The following is a 15,479-nucleotide window of genomic DNA, read 5'->3' as shown; positions in this document are numbered from 1 at the left end:
CTCAATGTATGGGTTTACCTTAAGTTGTGTTGATAATTTTGACCTCTAACATCCTTTCTAATTATTCTAGGTAACCAACTCTAAATGTTCTATTATTAGCTTTCAATTTAGGATCATCTGTTAGAACATGTAGGCATTGGACAAGTATGGTATTCTCAGCCTTTGTCCATATATGATTACCAAGCGAAGAAGTTTTTTTTTTGTTTGTACCTTTTACGTTGTTAGTGGATGACAAAATATTGATATCCTAATAATATAGTTAGACATCATGTAACAAATACATATCACATAAAAAATCAATAAAGATGAACCAATAATTAAAGAGGAAAGAAAACCAATAAACATGGTAACAAAATAAATATTATTGCAAATAACAGTCAACTATTTCGTACACTTAATAATAAATCAAATAAGAAAACAAAATAAATGTAAAAAATAAATAGTACACTCAACATATCTTACACTCAATAATGTCAGTAATCAAACAGAAAAAATTAAACAAATTATCCTTAACCATTGGATTGCAACAAATTTGTCAACATCTATTTTGCCAGCTTATCTCTAAACTTAGTTCAAACATCACTTGGTTCAATGTGCTTAATCAAATTCTAATGATCATCTTTTTTTGCTTGGCTACTACGCACTTCACTAACATCACCTTCAATAGGATCAATTAACATCTCAAACCTAATAAAATTATGGAGAAAACAACAAGTAGAAATGATTTTACATTGTGTTTTCATTGGACAAAATGATTTTTCCCTTAAAATTGCCCATTTAACTTTCAATATACCAAAACATCTCTCAATATGATTTTTTGTTTTAAAATATTTTATATTGAAGTATTCCTAAGGTATCGTAAGTTGATATCTTGACCTCCAATCATTCAATTAGTATCTTTGATCTTTATAAGGTGTCAAAAAAACCTGATTTGTGTATCTAGAATCACACAATTAGTTAAAAGCTAATTTAGTGTCACAACGTTAATATACATTTAAAATGGGTCCCATGGCATAACTAAAATCAAAATATGAAAACTAATACCTTGTAAGATCTTTAAACCATTTCTACGTATAGTGACATCCCTAAGAACTTTGTTATCTATTACAAAACCTTTCTATTCTAGTAAAACTTAAATGAATTACATGTTTGGTGTGTAAACACCAAGAACATTTATAGTAATTTCATTTTTTCTAGTCCTATACCAAGGCCTATCAATTGAGTCTACATTCACCCTTATATAAGTTTCATCTAAGGCACCCAAATAACCATAAGCGTTAAAACACTTATTAATACATTATACAAAATTTAGATTTAGTAATATTTATTCAAAGTAAGCAATGATTAATACATTACCTTGAATCATTTCTATCTATTATTTGTCAAATTCTCTGCTACCGACTCTAGTTTCTTAAATAACAGGGAATGCAATCTCAAAATACAATTTAACGTAGCATGATATTGCTTACTAATTGTCTCTCTAAATCTGGTTATTTAATGCTTCATAACCCTATTTTTTATATGATGGGCAATGATATGAAAGAAGCTAATAACCATTTTTTCTATTAGCATATGTCTAAATGCCTTTAATCATTTTTGTGTTTAGAGCAACTGACATAATTTTACAAAAACTTTTCTATCCATTCTATAATTATCTACATTATGTATATCACTTTCAAAGACCATTTTGTTTAAGTTCAATGACCTAATCTGAATCTTATCAAGAATTTTATCAACATAAGAGATTCTACATCTTTTTCATAGTTTCATAGCAACTAATATCATAGCAACAATAAGCAACAATTTACTAGCCATTTGGTTCATTTGCTAAATAAACATAGTTGCTAACTACATCTTCTTTCTTATTGACAAACGAATCATAACTGTTTACAAGAATATTTTTATTAATGTTGAAAACATATATCAAAAACACCAATGTCCATTTTGTAGATCAAGATCTAAGCCACATCCAATGAATAATAAATAGCTAAAAAACATTTGAGTAGATTAAGATTTAAGCCAAATCAAACAAATAACAAATAGTAAAAACACATATGATATATTAAAAACTGCATCTTCTTTCTTATTAATAAATGAGTCATAACTATTTATAAGAATGATTCTTATTAATGTTGAAAACATATATCGAAAACACCAATGTCCATTTAGAAGATCAAGATCTAAACCACATCCAACGAATAACAAATAGCTAGAAAATATTTAAGTAGATTAAGATTAAGCCAAATCGAATAAATAACAAATAGTAAAAACACATATGATATATTAATAACGTTTAAATCAAGATCTAACCCACATCTAGCAATACAGTAAGAAGACATTTAACATAAATAAATAATACTAAAACTCAAAAACATAAATCTGATCATATAAAATAAAGAGTAGACTGATTGAATAATGATAAAAACAAGCTAAAATCAACCAAATGAAGATGAAATCACAAAATTGGAAGGTGATCTTTTGTAAAACAGAAATGTTCCTATCTAAGGTTTGACTCAAGCTGTGGGTTTACCAAAACAGATTAACTATACCCCATTAATTAAAGAATAAAAATAGATATGTAAATTACTATGTTTCTAGAATAAAAAGCATTGTTGATACCATAACAAATTTTATTTATTTTGTTATTATTTTCTATTATCAATGATGTTTTTATGTTATATAACATGATCATTGCCAGCTAATAATTGAACAATTATTACATTTTATTAATGATTACGTTTAACAAGAAACGTTGTTCATATAAAGAAATATATTATTTATTTTGGTTTTAACTACATTTCATATATGAAAAATATTATTAGTTCCAAGTGATCAATTATTATTATTTATCAATGACTACGTTTTTATAAGAAGAAACACAATCATTAACATAGAGAAATATAAGCCAAAATTTACTTTTATCAAATACTACGTTTTTACATTAAAAAAAAAAAGAAACATAGTTCAAAACATCATAAATACTATATTTTACTGACTCTACCAACAACAACTATATTTTTATATAAAAAAAAGTTATATTTTATCAATTATTACATTTTTATACTAAAAAATGTTGTAGATATTGAAAAAAAATAAAATTTATTTTGTTATTATTTTAAACAATCAACTATGTTTTATATATTAAAAACATTGTGCTTTTGAACTATAAAAAAAAATTCAAAATCCTAAATTTGAAATAATTTACCATGTTTTTCTTTTTAAATGTTGTTTTTATTATAATTATTTTTTTAATAATATATTATAATATATGACTATGTTTCTAACATAAACAACTTTGTTTAAATTATAAATTTATTTCTAACATAAACAATTTTGTGTAAATTATAAATTTTGATTTATTAAGATTTTATTTTATACATCCGTCAACTACGTTTATAATTTAAAAACATTGTCTTTTTGAAACTTTATCAATCGAAAAGAAATATTTAAATTTATAAAATTTCAAATACACATGATCATTGTCAAGTCCCCAATCGTGTGACTAAGAATATAGTTTTGCCTAATGGTGTGGCTAGGAATGCAACTTTATGTGTCAAGTTTCAATTTATCATGCAATTATGTTAAATTTCAAGGATAAAATAGATTGTAAAAAATATTATTATTAAGATCAAAAGCAAAACAAATTTTATATTCCTCCAATAATCTTAAAAAAAAAAAAAAAACCCTCAAGAAGAGGTAGGTTTTTTATTTAAAGCTATCACCTTTTTTTTTTTTACACTATTGAGAATCTTAGAATATATTAAGAATTAAATACTATGAAACAAACTAAGTAATCAAATTACTAAAAGTAATATTTCAACCAATAATAAAACTTTCTCCTAAACCAAACCCCCCTAAAAAGATTTTGGTATCATAAAAAATTATATGGATTCAACAAGGCCTAATTGAATAACAAATGCCTTTCAATGATGCATTTAATTATTAAAACAAATATAAATTATTTGAATTTAAGTATATATATATTTCCTTATTTATGTATGAAGATATAAAAAAAAATTGAGATAACAACATTTTTAAAATTTTCATTTTAGGAGTTTTTTAAAGTAAATATCTTTATCTATACAATTTTAATTTAGTAAAAAATAAGTAAAATAATATATTTTAGTAGTTTTTTCTTTAAAAAATCCAAATTTTCTTTTTTTTTAATTGAGATCTTAATTTTTTATTTAAAAAAGTAAATGTCAAAAAAAAGTGAAGTTAATTTAATGACAAATGTCATTCAATGATGCTTTTAATTAGCCTAAAACACTATTTTAATTGGAAGACTACTTTAATATATAATTATAGTTATTTAATTAATTATTGATATTTTATTATTTTTTATAATTTTTCATAAAAATATTTATTGAAAAAATTGTATTACTTTTTGTAATTTTTTTCATAACATATTTTTAAATAAAAAATTTGCCCCATTAGGAGAATAGTATATAAAATAGATGTATCTATTTATATGTATGTATTTTTATTATATGTTTAATTGATTATTGATATTTAACTTTTTATATAATTTTTCATAGAAATATTTGTCAAAAAATATTTTTATTAATTTTTTGTAATTTTTTTATAACATATTCTTTTAAGAAAAATTTTATCAATTGAATTAAAAAAAGTATTCTCTAAATGGAGGCTTGGTTCAAAAAATTTTAGACTTCAAAAGGGAATGTGATTTCAAAGGAAAGGGATATTGAAAGGGAATATATGATTCTTAAGTTTTGTTAACTTAAAGAATGTAAGATTTTGCTATTTGGTTTAGTGGAATGTAAAATTACCTAATAAAATCTTTTACTATATTATCTTTAATGATATGTACATACCATGTGACATTCATAAACATTGTTTTCACTGAAATTAAGGAATTTTGAAAAATATTTTTTTAATATTTTCAACAAAAATAATCTTAAAATCTTAATTACTATCCTTATATTGATTGTTCCCTATGCATAGAAAATACATGAATCGATCACATTTTATATGTATTTTAGATTTTATATATAATAATATCAAGTAAAAATATTTTAATTTTATTTTAATTTTGTTATGAGTAGCAACAAGAATTACGTTTTTATCTTAAAAACATAATCTTTACTAAAATTTCATAATTTCGAAAATAAAATTTTAACATCTATTACTTTTTTGTTTTAAAAACATGATTTTTGTTACAATTTTAGAATTTCGAAAATAAGGTTTCAACAACTACACATTTTTCTTTTAAAATTCAGGTTTTTGTTAAAATTTCAGAATTTTAAAAGCATAGTTTCAACATCAACTACACTTTTATCTTAAAAGTGCAGTCTTTTTTCAACATTCACCATGTGTTTTATTTTAAAATGTGGTCTTTGTTAAAATTTTAAAATTTTGAAAATATAGTTTCAACATCCACTATATTTTTTTAATCTAAAAACGTATTTTTTTTTCGACATCCACTATGTTTTTATCTTAAAATTATAGTTTTTGTTAAAATTTTAAAATTTTAAAAATATAGTTTCAACATTCACTACATTTTTATATAAAAAAAATGTGATCTTTGTTAAAATTTCAAAATTTTAAAAATATAATTTCGACATCCACTATATTTTTATCTTTAAAACATAGTATTTATTAAAATTTTAGAACCTTGAAGATATAGTTTCAACATTCACTACATTTTTAATATTTAAAATGTAGTTTTTATCAAAATTTCATAATCTTAAAAATAAAGTTTCAACTTTCACTACATTTTTTATCTTAAAAAGTGGTTTTTGTTAAAATTTCAAATTTTCAAAAATATAATTTCAACAATTATTATGTTTTTTATTTTAAAAACGTAGTACTTATTGAAATTATAAATAAAAAAATCATATTTGCTTTATAATTTTAATAGATTAAAAAGGTTAATATAGTTTGAAAATGCAATTATGTGAGGGTAAATGAGGCAAAATTTTTTACTTTTTCTCCTAAATATAAAGAACCCTTAAGGAAAGGAGAATTTTAATTTCCCCTTACTTTTCTCTTTTTTGACACTATTAAAATCTTAAAAAATCTTAAGAATTACATTCCGTGAATTAAACCAAGAAATCAAATTACGAAAAGTAAAATTTTTATCAAGAATCTTATTTCCTCCTAAACCAAATGTCCCTTAAGAGGCTAATTACTTTTTTTAATAAAAAATTAAGAAAAATAGTCTCTTAATTAAAGAGACTAATTGGTTGACATTTGTCAAGCAATTAACCTACTTGAACTATAAGACTGCTTTAATATATTGTTATAAATTATGAATTATAGATATTATTTATGCTTTTCTTCATCACAGTCCAACTTCTGTCCCTATGTTCACTATTCTTGTTTCCCCTCATTTACATCTTTCCTACTCATTCTCCAATTTATTCATTCATTGATTTCACACTACCTGATTATTCTTTTTAGAGTTTGCTTTGTTTTGTTTTCTTTCAATTTTCAAACTTCAAATTTATTGATTAAATTTGTTAATTAAAAGGGAATAAAAAACTTTTAAATTATAATTAAAAAAATCATTCAAGCCATAACTTTTTATTGAAATTAATCAACCCTTCTAATATTTATTTGCATATAAAAAAGTCTTCATTTGGGAAAAATTAACACTAGTAATTTTTTTACCAACTAAGATAAAATTCTATGTGATATCAATAAAATATATGAAAATTTATCACATAATGCAATCAATATATGTAAAAATTAAATAAAATAAACTTTTTTCTTTTTATATTTTCTATATTTCTCTCTCTTCTCTCTCTAAAATCCCTCTAAGGGCCCAATTGACTGTAGTTTGGAGATTGATTAATTAAATTTTGTCACATGACTAAATTATGTCCATTCAAGGGTTCAATTGAGTTGAAATAAAAGATTAAAAGCTTAATTGATTGAAATAAGAAATCTAGGCCTTTGGTCCAATGAAAGACTTTTTGGAGATTGACAAACTCAGATATATCCTTGGAATGGTAGACTTGTTCATGTCTATAAGGAGGCCAATTCCTTGACCATACTTTAGATAAAATGAGGAAGGAAAAGGCATCAATATTTGAAGCTTGGCTATAAGGATTATTGTTAAGTTGTTGGGGGCTATGTCTTTGTATGGTGGGGATTTAGTTGATGATGCCAAGGGACTTTGTTTAGGTAGGATGTCCATATTGGAATGAAGCCTATTATCATCAATAAAACATAAATGTTAGTTGAGCAAAAAAATTGATTGAAATAAAATGTTAAGGACTTCAATGCTTTTTAAGTTATTAATTCAAAGGCATCTTTGACCCTTTAGTCAATTTTTTTTTGCTATATTAAAAAATATTTAAGAATAAAATCTAAAAAAATTCATGAAACCCATACACAAATTTTAAAACTATTTTATACATACAAATATTCAAAACTATATTAGTGCAAAAAATTAATATTTCTTCTTAAAATCCAAAAATTTAAAACTATTTTAATTATAGCCAAGACAAAAAAAAAAAGTTTGACCTTTCATGCATCTTTAACTATATTACCTTGACTTTTATTTAATATTTTATTATTTTAATTTTCTCTCACTTTTCCATTTTTAACACACAACTTCTCTTTCATCATCTTTCTTCATCTTACTCAATTTCTAACCTAAAATTTATCTTAAAATATATTAAATATCCTTCACAAATAAAATAATTTTTTTGTATTATAAAAAGGACATGTGTTGTTGTCGAGTGATATAGCTCACTTTTTATTAACTAACATGTTGTTATGGGTCTAAAATCATCTCATATATTATTTGTATATTATAAGATCATTTTGTAGTACTCTTATGAAAATTCTATGATCCTAAACATATTTCAATTAGCATTTTTCATACAAAACTAATATCATCCTAAGAACCTCCAAAGATGGTGGACATAGTTCATCAATAATCAATAAATGCATAAATAAAGTAAATAATTAAGACTGTATCCTATCAAACTACCTCATAGATATGAAGAATGAGGACATTAAAATTTAACCGAGAAAGATAACATTAATACACAACTATTGACAAGTTCATTACCAATTAATCACCTTATTACTTGACCTTTCAATTCATTTAATAAGCAAGCAAAATTATTCACTTATATGTTAATTCATTAAGTTTATTACAATTTAACGACCATATGGACAATCAACTTAAAAGCTAATGCCAATATAGTTATTGGAATTAATTAATTTCAAATATTTAGGATGTGTTAATGTGTTAAATTAAGATATCAAATAATTACTTTATTAATATAACACATATATATAAATGTAAATTTAAATTTAAATAAATAATGAAATATATACTTTTATATTACCACTTGTTCAGAGTAGAACCCTTTAAATTCCCTTCTAAATCTACCTCATATATCTTTAAAAACCTTGACTTTTTTAAATTTGATTCAAATTTGAAGTCAAAATTCTCAATTCTCAATTTTGTTAAACCTTTCTTCAAATAATTAAATATATATTATTATATATACCCTTGATAAAGCACTCTAAAGCCTCCAAAATGATCATGATTTTTAAAAAGAAAAAATCAAACCACCTTAACCAAATCTTGATTAAAAAAATCACCCATACTAGTTTAAGTCAGGTTGAAATTTGTTAAAAATAGATTTTTTTGTCATTCTTACTCTATTAACATTTTTTTATAAAATTTATCTAATTTAAAAAAGTGAAAACTAAAAAAAAAAGTAGAGGCAAAAAAGGAAAAAAAGAAGAAAAGAAAGTTAAATGGGATGCCACATGGACATTTTTATTTACCTATTTTTCTTACAAAATTTAATATATAAATTTTAAAAAAAACAAAAAAAAAAAACCATTAAAAATGGGGATGCTAAGTTGCCAACTCTATTGATATTTTTTTCTTACAAAATCATTTAATTTAAAAAAAAAAAGACAAATAAAAAATATTTTTTAATCAATAATATCAAATGGACCATACAAAAAAATTTTATAAAAAACTACAAAATAATTTATTGAATATGTTGAGAAGAAAAAATTAAAAAAATAAAAATAAAAAGAAAAAAGAAATGAATACGAAAAAAAAAATCAAAAAATCAAAGAGAGCAAAAGGAGCATGACACTATGTGGTCTAATATTGGGTCAAAATTTGCAAAATTAATAATATTAACTAGAATTTGACTCACACTTTGCTACTGGACTATGTTTTATTTTTTAAATTATGTTTTTAAAATGAGAGAAATAAAATTTTTATGCTGAATTTAATAGATGATAATAGATAAACAAATATAAGTGCATTTATTGTTTTAATAAAAATTATAACTCAGTTATATATAAATGTAAATTTTTATTAAATTAATATATTAAATAATATCCTTATTAATATAATACATATATATAAATTAAAAATAATTAAATATATTCTTTTATCATATCCCGCAGTGAGACAAGTAGAGTGCTCCAAACCCAATCCCAACTTGACCCAAATTGTTCAAAAAGGTAAATTTTAATCTAATTCATATTTATAAAAAAGAATTGCATTGATTAAATCACGACGAATCAAAATCTATCGAATATAAGTTATTTTGTCTGTTGATTTTTTCTTTACAAAATTTATCTAATAAATAAAATTTTAAAAAATACAAAAAAGAAGTCAAATGGGATAATACATAAATTTATTAAATTAAGGTATGACAAGTAAATTTATTAAATTAAGGTATTAAATAATTTTTTTTAATAAAATACATATATAAATATAGAATTAAATAAATAATAAAAATATATTTTTATATATATTCCATGATTGAGGAATAACACCCAAAACCTTATTTTCACTTGAGTTCAACTTAAAAAATTCTCAACCCAAATTATCTCGAACTAAAAGAAAGTATAATTGGATTGGGGTGAACTGAAACCCATCGGATATAGGATATTTTATCATATTTATCTCAATTGACTTTTTATTTCAAACTTTATCTAATATAAAAAACAAAAGTAAAAAAAATATTTAAAAAACAAAAAATGAAACAACAAATAAAAAGCAAAAGTAAAAAAAATAGAAATGAAAAAAAAGAGGGAGGTGTCACATGGACACCCAAAACAGGCCAAAACACCTTAAATCTATCTTAACCCAACCCCATTTAAAAAAAAAAATCAATCCAATCTTGATTTTGTTAAGAAATGCACCTTAAATCATTGCAAATTAAAACCAATTGAATAAGATTGTTTTATCATCCTTATCTCTTGATTTGTTACAAAATTTATTTAATAAACATAAAATGTAAAATAAAATATAAAAAAATAAAAGAATGAAGGATGGGGGTGCCACTTGGACAACCTTTCCTCCTCCTTCTCTACAAAATTAAGTATATAGATGTTAGATAGATTTCTTCAGTCCATATTTTATTTGTTTAATTTCTTGATTTTTTACCTCTTTTCTTTTTTCCTTTGCCTACATCTTTTTATATTTAATTACAAAATTGTGAGATGTAATTAGTTTTAAAATCACTCTTAATTCTATCAAATTAAATTTTAATTAAACTAAATTATAATTCAATTATGTATTAAATATGTTAAATTATTTTTAATTCAATTAGTAAAAATTTTATTCTGTTACCCATGAAGTTTTTGAAAATACACTTACCTCCATCATTTTGAAAAAATATTCTATATTCTTTATTTGAAAAAAAAAAAAAACAAATGTTAAGATTTCATTAGTCAAATTAATATTTCTTCAAAGTTTATTTTAAATACTAAAAAAACAAATGTTAAGATTTCATTAATCAAATTTTGCTTGTCAATTTGTACAATATATATATATACACACACACACATTATAAAGTAAATTACATCAACAGTCCCTAAATTTTAAGGTGAATATTATTTTGGTCTCCAAATTTAAAAAAAAAAAAAAACATATTAATCTTTATATTTTTATAGTCACAACAAAGTGATCCTTTTGTTAGGAAAAAAAACCGTTAATATAGTTGTTAAAACAATTTCATTGATAAAATTACAAAAAAAAAAGATAATAATAAAACTTTTTTTACTTATTACAGTAAGAATAATAAATATCTACTAAGAAAATGCTAGTAATTTTGATAATTATTTATAAAAATAATATTACTGTTTTACCTTTAATTTTGTTAGTAGCTTTTTGTTTGTTCAGTTTTAGAAAAGACAAAAGAAGTTTATATCTTGAAAATGAAAATTACATATTTGTCTTCAAATTTATTTGTTATTTGATTAAAACATACAATTAGACTATACATTATCATATAATACTATACTTCGTTGTAATTTATTTTACAATATTTTATCATCATAAAATATATTTTCATAAGCCAAGTCTTTTTAGTTATAAAATATTAGAATAAAATTTTCAATGAAATATAAATTTTACACTATCCCTTATTAATAGAAAATGAAATTTTTAATTATTTTTATTATAATTAGAGATTTTCATGAATCGAACCAAATCTGAATAACACTTTTAAAATTTTGTTCAAGGTCCAACTTGACATGATAAAACCATTTTATTATTAAAAAATATTTTTATATTAATATTTTATATTTTAAAATATATTTTAAAATAAAAATTAAATAAAAATATTTTTTAATAAAATAATTTGATTTGGTTGACCTTAGGCCTTAAAAATCATGTCTTCAACTCAATTTGAGTTAAGTCTTACTTGTGGATCTAATTAACAGCTCAATTTATGAGTAAGTCTAATTGCAACTTAACATTTTTTTTTTTGAAAAAATAAAAAATATTAATTGATTTAAAAATTAGTGTTACAAGAATAACAATAAAGATACATAAGAATTAATATCTCTAAAAAATAAATTAAAAAAATAAATTTTATTAAACTTTTATTTCCTTCATAATCATTATTTTTTTTAACCTCAAATTTAAAATATTATCAATCCATTATCCTACTTTATAATTTTCTTTTTTATAACGCTCAACTAACAATTTGTTAACGAAAGGCAGTTTTGTTATAACTATCAAATTACAAGGACCAATATGTTATTTTTTAAAATTTATGGACAAAAATGATATTTATCTCAAAATTTAGAGACTGTAAAAATAATTTACCCTACACAATATAAAAATTTTCCATGTGACAGCTAGTTATCCTTTTTTAGGATTTATGTTTATTATTATTATTTTTAAAATACTATCATTATTATTATTACCCATGCTATTATATACGTAGCTAACATGTGGTGAGTTATTTACCTGTCACATGGTATTTTTAGTTTATTATTTTAATTTAATAATATTATTAATTTAAAAAATTAAGAAAGTCATAAAATTAATGAAATGAACTAAAAACAGAAATAAAAATATAAACAATTATGTAAAAAACAAACCACAACAAAAAATTTTTTATAAAAACAAAAATCATCATCAAATTTAAAAAAAAAAAAAATTCTATTTTAATTTTTTAACAACTACAATTATAACAATAATAATAATAATAATAATAATAACAATAAAAAAGGGATCACATATATTATTGTAAATCTTATATTTTTTTTAACCATTGAATCAAACTTAAATCGATGATTAATTTGGATTAAAATCATATATAAATATTTCATTTTGATCGAAAATTTAACTGAAATAAAAAACAAGCTTTGACCGTAAATTGAGCTTGATTGTGAAGTTTTAGACTCAATTGAAAATTTTTATTTTTAATTTAATTTTTTGATTTTATTTTACTTTTTTCTCAAAAATATAAGTCAAAAAAGAAAAGGGAAAGTTTTAATGAAATCCGGTGAAGATGATTTTGAGAGATTTTGAGATTTAATTCAGAATCAATTAACATTAAAATTAGATCAAATCAAATCATATTCAGCATAGATTGGTTGATTGATTTTCCAGATTGAAAAGGATTAAATTCCTTTATAAACCACCTGCACACAGAAAAAGGGGGGGCCATCCATCAGCTAAATTACCAGCATGCACTAAGCCTCCACATCTGGCACCTAATCACCATCATCGTCAAAACAGAACACCGTCAAACTACCTCTGTCTCCTCTCCTATTAACACAACATCAATCAAGAAGCAATCGACACAACCCAAAGCAATCAACAGCTTCTAATCAATTTCTAGAACACCAAGCGATCCCAAGCAAAGCCAAAGAATTCTTGGTTAAAGCAGCAAGTTCCAGAATTAGTCAGTAACCCAGAAGTGTCAAATAGAAATCCCAGCAAACAGTGAGCCTTAATCAGATACTGATCAATTGCAAAACCAAGAGCACCCACATCCAGCAATCAAATCCAACCCCAACATAAACCCATCACACTATTGGCCTTCCACACATCTATAAAACTTCAAAGCCAATTTCCAAAAACGAAATAACAAAAAATCCAAACCAAGTAGAAGAATACACAGCCCAAAACCAACACCACAATCAACCATTTGACATCACCAAGTATAATCAGTAAATCCTAAACCCAGGATTAGCAAAAACCAAACCCCAATCCAGAAATAAAAAATCCCAAACTGAAACAAAAATCCCAACCCATAAAACCCAGATCCAGCAACAAATCAAAGATCCAATAATCCAGTAAATTTAAGAACAAGCAAGCAGAATCAAAAAGCTTCAACGAGCAAAAGACAGAGCCAACAACCGAAGTCCAAGCTCCCCATGCAATCATCAAGCACAATACAGAATAAAAGCAATTATACAGTAGAATAAAAGTTGCAAGAAAATTCAAACAATGTCTTTGATTTCGGCTGGTTTGAACTTATCTGCAAGGGTTGGGTTTCGAGCAAGGAACTAAACAGAAGGAAAAAGGTCGGCAAAGGCCATTGTTAGAGACCCGCGGTGGTGAAAGTAATGGAGAAACGTGGATTCTGGGAAAGCATCGAAGTTTCTGGCTGCCGTTTGTAGAGAAAAGGGGACGACGGTCTCGTTTAGTGGTTGGAATTTCAATCCGGTAAGAGGGTCGGTGGAGACGGTTATCGGATACCCGAGACGGTGACAACAGTGAAGGCGCACTGGATTCTAGAAAAAGACTGGTTAATTTTTTAGTTTGAGAGGAGCAAATTAGAGAGAAAGGAGAGAATTTAGGGTTAGGGAGAGAAATTGAAAATGCCAAAATGGAGGAAGTAGTCTGATTTTTGGGTTAAATACAAAGGAAAAACGCCGTGGTTTTGGACGTAAGCAACTCAGTTTTTTTTACCCATTTAAGACCCATGTTTTGTTTCTGAACCGACCTAAGATCCGTGTGAACCCGTCTTGGATGCGCGCACGACCCGCTGCACAACACAACCCAAGGTTTTTTCTTTTCTTTTTTCATTTTTTTCTATTTTGGTTTTTTTGATTTGATTTTTTCCTATTTTTTTATATTTTATTATATATATATACATATATATCTTCCCCTTTACTATTTTTTTATCCTTTATTATTATTTATTATTTTAAATTGAACAATACATTATTTTATGAATTTCTTGTTATTTATTTATTCAAAAAAATATAAAATAAAAAAAGTTTCTAACATAGATTCATGAATCCTATCAAACTATTGAAAGATTTTTCATAAATTTAAATTTTTTATGAATTCTATCGAACTCTTGGAGAATTTCACAAATCAATCTTTATAAAAAAATTTATTACTAATAAAATATCTTATTTTGATCCTACCAAACTATTGAAAGATTTGTATCTTAAATTAAATTTTATCAAACTATTAAAAGATTTAATACATTTTTTAAAAATAAATTTACAAGAAAATCTCACCAAATTATTGAGAGATTTGTATTAAAATAAATCTTATTAAACTATTAGAAGATTTTACTAATTATTTTTTTGAATAAAAATATATTAATGAATCCAACGATGGAGCCTCTTCAAAGTGGGGCACTAGTCTCCATTAATACTTTCAAGGTTAGAGAATTATCTTAAATTGCTACTAAACTATTGGAATAATTTTAAGATCAATTTTTAATATTAAATATTTTAGTAAATCATAAATATGGGTAAGCCTTGGATAATTTGAAATGAAAATTGTATTATTCTTTGGCTAGACGTTATGAAGGCATTATAGCATTCTTCACACATAATCGTACTCTCGAACTTTAAATCTGATTTCATAGACTAGAATATACTATTTAAATATACCTAAGTTAATCTTAGGACTCATCTTTAAATGAGATAAATTTGTCAGTGCCTAATCGTACATAAATCAAAAAGATTGGTGGTAACTCCTAAAGTCCATGTCTAGTGATAGGTCAACGGATTTATACGTTGTGATAATTTGACGACTCCACTGGTGATATCGAGAGTTAGGCCAGTAAATGATTTCTTGTTATCCAAGCCTAACGTAATAAATTTGAGAATTTTTTTCTCTTTCCTTGTTTGTATTTTATTTATTTATTCATTTTCATATATATATATATATATATCATTCATTTGCATATGTATAACATGAGCTCTACACCCGAGTTCTGTCCCTTATGAGGGAGTAAAGTACCTACGCTTTCGTGA

Source organism: Durio zibethinus, chromosome 12 (genome assembly GCF_047325235.1).
Source record: "Durio zibethinus cultivar Kanyao isolate XHJ-2024 chromosome 12, ASM4732523v1, whole genome shotgun sequence".
Lineage (NCBI taxonomy): Eukaryota > Viridiplantae > Streptophyta > Magnoliopsida > Malvales > Malvaceae > Durio > Durio zibethinus.
The sequence above is the reverse complement of the archived record's forward strand: the minus strand, read 5'-3'. Positions refer to the sequence as shown.